Below are 10908 nucleotides of genomic sequence, written 5' to 3' on the forward strand. Positions count from 1 at the left end.
CGTGTTAGTGACTGTACCTCCAATGATGTCAATCCAGCTCCCTCACACTGTCACTCAGCAACACCACTACCCCAGTGCCCTGTGTTACTGACTGTATCTCTACTGATGTTAATCCAGCTCCCTCACGTTGTCACTCAGTAACCCCTCTCCCCCCAGCGCCCTGTGTTACTGACTGTAGCTCCACTGATGTTAATCCAGCTCCCTCAACTGTCACTCAGTAACCCCTCTCCCTGCAGCTCACAGTCTTGCTGGCTGTATCACTACTGATGTTAATCCAGCTCCCACACAGTCACACCGCAACTTCTCTCCACCCAGCGCCCTGTGTTACTGACTGTATGTCTACTGATGTTAATCCAGCTCCCTCAACTGTCACTCAGTAACCCTTCTCCCCGCAGCGCACAGTCTTGCTGGCTGTATCACTACTGATGTTAATCCAGGTCCCTCACACTGTCACTCAGTAACTGCTCTCCCCCAGCGCCCTGGGTGAATCACTCTATCTCTACTGATGTTAATCCAGCTCCCTCACACAGTCACTCAGTAACCCCTCTACCCCCAGCGCCCTGTTTCACTGACTTTATCTCTTCTGATGTCAATCTAGCTCCCTCACACTGTCACTCAGTAACCCCTCTCCCCCCAGCGCCCTGTGTTACCTACGGTATCTCCACTGATGTTAATTCAGCTCTCTCAAAGTCATTCAGTAACCCCTCTCCCCCCAGCACCCTGTGTTACTGACTGTATCTCTACTGATGTTAATTCCGCTCCCCCACACTGTCACTCAGAAACCCCGCTCCCCCAGCACCCTGTGTTACTGACTGTATCTCTAATGATGTTAATGAAGCTCACATAAACACTGTCACTCAGTAACCCCTCTTCCCCCAGCGCCCTCTGTTACTGACTGTATTTCTACTGATGTTAAGCCAGCTCCCTTACAGTCACTCAGAAACCTGTCTGCCCCCAGTGCCCTGTGTTACTGACTGTATCTCTACTGATGTTAATGAAGCTCACATAAACATCGTCACTCAGTAACCCCTCTCCCCCCAGCGCCCTGTGTTACTGATTGCATTACTACTGAGAGGCACTCAGGGACACTAGTCTGTGTACAGATATCTCCCTGAGAGAGTGGGGACTGAGAGACACCAGTCAGTGTACAGATATCTCCCTGAGAGAGAATGGGACTGAGAGACACCAGTCGGTGTACAGATATCTCCCTGAGAGAGAGAGACTGAGAGACACCAATCAGTGTTCAGATCTCACTGAGAGAGAGGGGACTGAAAGACATCAGTCAGTGTACAGACATCTCCCTGACAGGGATGGGACTGAGACACACCAGTCAGTGTACAGATATCTCCCTGAGAGAGGGGATTGAGAAACACCAGTCAGTGTGGGGATATCTCCCTGAGAGAGAGGGACTGAGAAACACCAGTCTGTGTACAGATAACTTCCTGAGAGAGGGAGGGACTGAGAGACACCAGTCAGCGTACAGATATCTCCCTGAGAGAGAGGGGACTGAGAGACACCAGTCAGTGTACAGATATCTCCCTGAGAGAGAGGGGACTGAGAGACACCAGTCAGTGTACAGACATCTCCCTGACAGGGATGGGACTGAGACACACCAGTCAGTGTACAGATATCTCCCTGAGAGAGGGGATTGAGAAACACCAGTCAGTGTGGGGATATCTCCCTGAGAGAGAGGGACTGAGAAACACCAGTCTGTGTACAGATAACTTCCTGAGAGAGGGACTGAGAGACACCAGTCAGTGTACAGATATCTCCCTGAGAGAGAGGATACTGTGAGACAACAGTCAGTGAACAGATATCTCCTTGAGAGAGGGAGGGACTGAGAGACACCAGTCAGCGTACAGATATCTCCCTGAGAGTGAGGGGACTGAGAGACACCAGTCAGTGTACAGATATCTCCCTGAGAGAGAGGGGACTGAGAGACACCAGTCAGTGTACAGATATCTCCCTGAGAGAGAGGGGACTGAGAGACACCAGTCAGTGTACAGATATCACCCTGAGAGAGAGTGAGAGAGAGATAGAGGGTGGTAGTTTACCATCTAAGTGAAGCTTAAGCCAACTCCACGCTCTCTGTTGAACTTTTGCTCTCTTTATCCTGAAAGACTCTCAGGTTATTGAGGTTTTGTGTTGACTGGTATTCCTGGTGAACGTTCATGAGCTCATCGTTCTGTGCAGTTTTGCTGCTGAACTGTGTTCAGTGCAATGTGGCCATGATTCATGTTGATGCAGCGCAATCTCTCACAGAATCTCGTGTGAAAAATATCACCGACCACAATGGCTGCTCGCTCGAGGGAGAGACCTGTTGTGCAGCCCCTCTCAGAGCCTGTTACACAGGAACAGGAGGAGGACATTCAGCCCCTCTCGGAGCCTGTTACACAGGAATAGGAGGAGGGCCATTCAGCCCCTCTCGGAGCCTGTTACACAGGAACAGGAGGAGGACATTCAGCCCCTCTCAGAGCCTGTTACACAGGAACAGGAGGAGGCCCATTCAGCCCCTCTCGGAGCCTGTTACACAGGAATAGGAGGAGGGCCATTCAGCCCCTCTCGGAGCCTGTTACACAGGAACAGGAGGAGGACATTCAGCCCCTCTCGGAGCCTGTTACACAGGAATAGGAGGAGGACATTCAGCCCCTCTCAAGCCTGTTACACAGGAACAGGAGAAGGCCATTCAGCCCCTCTCGAGCCTGGTACACAGGAACAGGAGGAGGCCATTCAGCCCCTCTCAAGACTGTTACACAGGAACAGGAGGACGCCATTCAGCCTCTGTCAACTCTGCTCTACAAGAACAGAAGGAGGCCATTCAGCCTCTCGAACCTGTTATGCAGGAACAATAGGAGGCCATTCAGCCCATCACAAGCCTGTTACACAGGAACAGGAGGAGGCCCATTAACGTAAGAATGCTATGCTTCAGTTATACAGGGCATTGGTGAGATGGCATCTCAAATACTGTGTGCAGTTTTGGCCTCCTTATTTAAGGAAGGATGTAAATGCATTTGAGACAGTTCAGAGGAGGTTTACTAGATTGATACCTGGATAAGTGGGTTGTCTTATGAGGGAAGGTTGGACAGACTGGGCTTGATTTTACTGGGGGTTTGAAAAGCGAGGCATGTCTTGATTGAATTTTATAAGATCCTGAATGGACTTGATAAGGTGTACATGGAAAGGATGTTGGCTCTTGTGGATGAGTCCAGAAATAGGGGCCACTGTTTTAAAATTAGAGGTTGCCCTTTTAGGACAGAGATGAGGAGAATTTTTTTTCTCTGAGGATTGTGCCACCAGAAAAGCAATGCAGGATAACAAATCCACTAAAGAATCAATGCAGGAGATTCAAATCCACCTAAAAAGAAATTCAGGATCGCAAATCCACCTCAAAATAAATGCAGGACATTCAAATCCACCTAAGAATAAATGCAGGAGATTGAAATCCATTTGACGGGCAATATGATCGGCGCAGGCTTGGAGGGCCGAAGGGCCTGTTCCTGTGCTGTACTTTTCTTTGTTCTTTGTTGTTCTTAAAAAGAGATGCAAATTCAACTAAAAGTAAACACAGGATAGCAAACCAATGTAGAACTACATGCAGAATAACAAATCCACCTGTAAATAAATGCAAGAGGCTCAAATCCACCTTAAAATAAATGCAGAAGATTCAAACAAATAATGTACGAAGTTTAAGCTGACAATAATCAAAGAATAAAGCATAGCTCTGTCTTATCTCAGCAAATGAAGAGAACTTAACTCTATGACCTTCAGTTGTACAGGGCGCTGGTCAGACCACATCTGGAGTATTGTGCACAGTATTGGTCTCCTTATTTAAGGAAGGATGTAAATGCATTGGGAGCAATTCAGAGAAGGTTTACTAGACTAATCCCTGGAATGGGCGGGCTGTTTTATGAGGAAAGTTTGGACAGGTTAGGCTCGTATCCATTGGAGATTAGAAGGGTGAGAGGGGACTTGATTGAAACATACAAGATCCTGAGGGGTCTTGAGAGGGTGGATGTGGAGAGGATGTTTCCCCTTGTGGGAGAATCGAGAATGAGGGGTCACTGTTTAAAAATAAGGGGTCGCTCATTTAAGACAGAGATGAGGGGAAATTTTTTCTCTCAGAAGGTCGTGAGCCTTTGGAATTCCCTTCCTCAAAAGGCGCTGGAAGTAGAGACTTTGAATATTTTTAAGACTGAGCGAGATGGATTCTGGATTAATAAGGGTGTCGGGGGTAGGCGGGAATGTGGGGTTGAGGTGTTATGAAGAGATATTAATTTCTATAATGCTGTTGGAAATTATTGTTTAAAATAGACTTTAGTGGTGCCTGTGTCTGTGCGTGCATTTGTGTGTGTCTTAATTGGATGAAAGATAACTGGTCTAGAGGATTTGATGTAGAGAAAGAAGTAGGTTTGAAATGGTAATTAGGTAAACATGAGGAAGTTTGGAAACATGGGTGTCAAGGGGGCAATTTGCATTTTTAAATAAACCATTCAAAAGAGCGGGTGAAATCTTACACCTAGCTAGAAGATGCCAAGCCATGTATTTATTTTTTTCAGCTTCCTGATATAATTGGTGGGATGAAAGAATGTCATCGTTAGGAGAGGTAAAACTAAAAGCCTAATGACACAAGGGAAAATTCGAAAAGAAAGATATGTATAAAGGAAAAAGGAGAGTGTGCGTAAGGCAGAGGCACTTTCAGATCCAACAAGTGTGAGAAGTACAAAGCTGCTGTCTGCAAGGACCCAGAGCTGCAAGAAACTCATTTTAAATGTGGCTGTCTAGGGTCTGCTTTGCCAGGGGTCTGTTTAAATCTGAGATTTACTGTTGCTTTACTGGGAGTCTGAGAGTCAGATTAATTAGACGATTTTTGTAGTTATCATAGTAGCAATTTTGTAGACGTATGTATGTGTTTACAGTCTGCCTTGTATTAATGAATGTTTAATTTAGTTTTATAAAAAAAAAACCTCTTGAGACCCAGTGGTCTTATTACTACTGAATTTAAAGTCTGCTTCTGGAAACTTACAAATTGCAAAAATGGGTTATAACAGTTGTTTCAAGTTTCCGTCTGGGATTTGAATTTGAAGCCCTCGGCCTTTACCCCTGGCTGTGACATAATAAGGTTACATTCAGATCGGACATGGTCTTACTGAATGGTGGGGCAGGCACAACGGGCTGAGTGGCCTCCTGCTGCTCCTGGTTCCTATGTTCACATGTTCGTATGGATGTACCTACGCTCACTGCCTGGTCGGTGAAGGCAAGGCCTGACCTCAATGCTCACCGGGAGGACCAATAGGAAGAAAAACCATCCACTTTGGAATAAAATGACAAGTGATATTTGCTTCCAGGTTTTTGGTTAGTGTTTCCAGGAGGGTTCTGAGGATCATTCAGTGTGTGTGTGTTTCTGTGTGTGTGTGTGAGAGTGTGTATGTGTGTGTGTGCACATATGTGTGTGTGTGTACATGTGGTGTGAGAGAGTGTGTGTGTGCGTGTGTGTTTGTTGGTGAGTGTGTGTGTTCGTGTGTGTGTGTGCACGCATACATGCGTGTGTGTGTGCATGTGTGTCTGTTTGTGTGAGATTGTGTGATTGTGTGTGTGTGAACATGTGTGTGTGAATGTGCGTGTGTGTGTGTTTATGTGTCAGCGTGTGTGTAAGTGTTTGTATGTGTATGTGTGTGTGTATGTGCTTGTGTTTATGCATCAGCATGCGTGGGTGTCTGAGTGTATAGACCTTTTCCAGTTACAACAAGCAGTCGAGAGGCTTGTGAAATGATTTTGAATTCTGCCGATGTTCCCTGAAACCATGTTGGCTCTCCCTGTGCTTGGCAAAAATGTCAAGACTTCATCAGCTGCTGTACATGGTTAACTGAACCACTTTGTCACACAGGTCTAAGGGGAAGTGGTATTACAAAAAGGAAGAAAATAGAAACAGTTCTAAGGAAGTTTTCGCCCTGACATCGAGTCTGAGGAAAGACTGAGACACATCTGAGAGAGAGAGAGAAGCAGACACGTCAGGAACGGAGGATAGAGACCCCTCAGACACAAATCATGGAGCAGGACAGCGACGACATGAATATGAGATACATCAAAAAGAACACGACAGCCCCCAGTGAACGTAGGTTAAACTGTTGAATAGACGGGGAGCGAGAGGGAGTGTGAGAGAGATTGAGAAAGAGAGAGGCAGAGAAATGCAGAGAGATATTGAGAGTGCGAGAGACAGAGAGAGAGGTGGTGAGAGATCGAGAGAGAGAGACGGAGAGAGATTGCGAGAGTGAGAGACAGAAAGACGATGAGAGAGATTGAGAGTGAGAGAGACAGAGATGGTGAGAGAGAGATGGAGAGAGACAGAGGCAGATAGAGGGAGAGAGAGAGAGAGATGGTGAGGGAGATTGAGAGAGAGGGAGACAGGTGAGATTTACTCTGTGTCTAACCCCGTGCTGTACCTGTCCTGGGAGTGTTTGATGCGGACGGTGTGGAGGGAGCTTTACTCTGTATCTAACACCGTGCTGTACCTGTCCTGGGAGTGTTTGATGGGGACGGTGTAGAGGGAGCTTTACTCTGTATCTAACCCCGTGCTGTATCTGTCCTGGGAGTGTTTGATGAAGACGGTGTAGAGGGAGCTTTACTCTGTATCTAACCCCGTGCTGTATCTGTACTGGGAGTGTTTGATGGGGACAGTGTAGAGAGAGCTTTACTCTGTATCCAACCCCGTGCTGTACCTGCCCTGGGAGTGTTTGATGAAGACGGTGTAGAGGGAGCTTTACTCTGTACCTAACCCTGTGCTGTACCTCTCCTGGGAGTGTTTGATGAAGACGGTGTAGAGGGAGCTTTACTCTGTATCTAACCCCACGCTGTACCTGTCCTGGGAGTGTTTGATGGGGACAGTGTAGAGGGAGCTTTACTCTATATCTAACCCCGTGCTGTACCTGTACTGGGAGTGTTTGATGGGGACAGTGTAGAGGGAGCTTTACTCTGTATTTAACCAGGTCCTTTACCTATGCTGGGAGTGTTTGATGGGTATAGTGTGGTAGAACCTTTACTCTGTATCTATGTTTATCCCCGAAAGCCTTCAGCTGCCTGGGCCCTGAGCTGCAGAGAACTTTCGCTAAACCTATCCTCCTATATATCTGTCTCTCACTCTCTGTCTCTCTCCATTTCTCTCCATCTGTCACCCTTTTTATCTGGCTCTCTCTCTCTCTGTCTGTCTCTCTCTCTCTACCCTCCTTAAGACGCTCCTTGTACCAATCTCTGTGTCTGAGCTTTTGGTTTCCTGTCCCTAATATCTCCCTGTGTGACTCGGTGTTCGATTCTCTTTGATAAGCCTCCTGTACCGTGCGCTGGGATGTGAAACGCGGGATATAAATGAGTAACGTGGTTGTTGTTTCTCTCGATAAGGGGGGTAGATACGTCACCATTGTCTGTTCCGTGCAGTTACACAGGCTGCTCAACGTGGGTCAATCTTTACTTCTCTATTCCAGGTAAAACTGGGCAGGAAACAGCTGGAGGAAGAAGATCAATAACTTCAACACATCTTGGCATCGCCTGCTTCATTGTCTTAATCATCAGTTTGGCTATTGCGATAGGGCTAAGAGTCCAAGGTAGGAAACTGAACCTCACACTCAAACTGTTACAGAGAGTGAACGGAGGCAATACTGAACTCCTTTATTTTCTCACCCTCTGTCCAGAAGCAGGGCTGTTCTCATGTTGGAAATAGGCTGTGGTGTGTTTACCCAATCCCTCAGTTTCTAAACTCAGACTTTAAAGGGAGAAGCAGCAACATCTCTCGAGGTTTAAATCAGTAGCAAATTTTATTCATACATTCAAACCCAGTGGGGGGTGTGGGGGTCATCACAACTTCATACACAAACATAAGCACATAACAGGAAAATAGGAAAAAACTTTTTTACAGCTTTCAATAACTTAATCGAAATTGTTGGTTGAAGAAGGGCCACTTTTCGAATACAGCAAAAGGAAAAGTTTAAGACCCCTTTCAAACACGACGCAGCCAATGATATATCACACAACCCTCACTGTAACACTCGGATATATCCCACACCCCTCGATAACACCCTGATATATCCCACACCCCTCACTGTTACACCCTGATATATTCCACACCCCTCACTGTAACACCCTGATATATCCCACACCCCTCACTGTAACAATCTGATATATCCCACACCCCTCACTATAACACTGATATATCCCACACCCCTCACTGTAACACTCTGATATATCCCACAACCCTCACTATAACACCCTGATATATCCCACACCCCTCACTGTAACACTCGGATATATCCCACAACCCTCACTGTAACACTCTGATATATCCCACACCCCTCACTGTAACGCTCTGATATATCCCACACACCTCACGGTAACACCCTGATATATCCCACACCCCTCACTGTAACAATCTGATATATCCCACACCCCTCACTGCAACACTCTGATATATCCCACACCCCTCACTGTAACACTCTGATATACCCCACACCCCTCACTGTAACACTCTGATATATCCCACACACCCACTGTAGCTTTGTGGTATATCACAGATCACTCACTTTAACTGTGATATATCCCACACCCCTCACTGTAATCCTCTGATATATCCCACATCCCTCACTCTAACACTCTGATATATCCTACACCCATCACAGTGACACTCTGATATATCCAACACCCCTCACTGTAACACTTTGAAATATCCCACTCCCCTCAATGTAACACTCTGATATATCCCGCACACCTCATTGTAACACTCTGATATATCACACACCCCTCACTGTATTCCTCTGATATATCCCACACCCCTCACTCTAACACTCTGATATATCCTACACGCCTCACAGTTACACTCTGATATATCCAACATCCCTCACTGCAACACTCTGATATATGCAACACTCCTTACTGTAACACTTTGAAATATCCCACACCCCTCAATGTAACACTCCGATATATCCCGCACCCCTCACTGTAACATTCTGATATATCCCACACCCCTCACTGTAACACAGATATATCCCAGATGCCTCACTGTAACCCACTGATATATCCCACACCCCTCAATGTAACACTCCGATATATCCCACACCCCTCACTGTAACACTCGGATATATCCCACACCCCTCACTGTAACACTCGGATATATCCCACACCCCTCACTGTAACACCCTGATATATCCCACACCCATCACTGTCACACTCTGATATATCCCACACCCCTCACTGTAACACTCTGATATATCCTGCACCCCTCAGTGTAACTCTCTGATATACACCACACGCCCCACTGTAACACTCTGATATGTCCCTCGCGCCCCACTGTAACACTCTGATATATCCCACACCCCTCACTGTAACACTCTGATATATCCCACACGCCCCACTGTAACACTCTGAAATATCCCACAACTCTCACTGTAACACAGATATATCCCAGATGCCTCACTGTCACACACTGATATATCCCACACCCCTCACTGTAACACTTTGAAATATCCCACATCCCTCACTGTAACACCCTGATATATCCCACACCCCTCACTGTAACACTCTGATATATCCCACACCCCTCACTCTAACACTGATATATCCCAGACCCCTCACTGTAACACTATGATATATCCCACACCCCTCACTGTAACACTATGATATATCCCACACCCCTCACTGTAACACTCTGATATATCCCACACACCCACTGTAGCTTTGTGGTATATCACAGATCACTCACTTTAACTGTGATATATCCCACACCCCTCACTGTAATCCTCTGATATATCCCATACCCGTCACTGTTACACTCTGATATCTCCAACACCCCTCACTGTAACACTCTGATATATCCTACACCGCTCAAAGTTACAGTCTGATATATCCCACAACCGTCACTGTAACACCCTGATATATCCCACATCCATCACTGTAACACTCTGATATAGCCCACACCCTTCACTATAACACTCTGATATATCCCACATCCCTCACTGTAACACTCTGATAAATCCCACAACCCTCACTGTAACACCCTGATATATCCCACATCCATCACTGTAACACTCTGATATAGCCCACACCCCTCACTGTAACATACTGATATACCCCATACCCCTCACTGTAACACTCTGATATATCCTACAACCCTCACTGTAATGCTCTGATATATCCCACACCCCTCACTGTAACACTCTGATATATCCCACACCCCTCACTGTAACACTCTGATATATCCCACACCCCTCACTGTAACACTCTGATATATCCCACACCCCTCACTGTAACACTCTGATATATCCTACACCCCTCACTGTAACGCTCTGATATATCCCACATCCCTCACTGTAACACTCTGCTATATCCCACACCCCTCACTTTAACATTCTGATATATCACACACTCCTCACTGTAACACTCTGATATATCCCACACCCCTCACTGTAACATACTGATATACCCCACACCCCTCACTGTAACACTGTGATATATCCCACACCCCTCACTGTAAAACTCTGATATATCCCACACGCCCCACTGTAACACTGTGATATATCCCACACGCCCCACTGTTACACTGTGATATATCCCACACCCCTCACTCTAACGCCCTGAGAAATCCCACACCTCTCACTGTAACACACTGAAATATCCCACATGCCCCACTGTAACCCTCTGATATATCCCACATCCCTCACGGCAACACCCTGAAATTTCCCATTCCCCTCACTGTCAGTCTCTGCTATATCCCACACCAATGTCTAATACTCTGATATATGTCTCATGCCACAATGTAACACTCTGATATATCCCACACCCCGTATTATAATACTCAGATATATCCCACACACTTCATAGTAACATTCTGATCTATCCCACACAATTAATTGTAGCACTCTGATATAT

Source organism: Cetorhinus maximus, unplaced genomic scaffold, assembly GCF_964194155.1.
Source record: "Cetorhinus maximus unplaced genomic scaffold, sCetMax3.hap1.1 HAP1_SCAFFOLD_1888, whole genome shotgun sequence".
Lineage (NCBI taxonomy): Eukaryota > Metazoa > Chordata > Chondrichthyes > Lamniformes > Cetorhinidae > Cetorhinus > Cetorhinus maximus.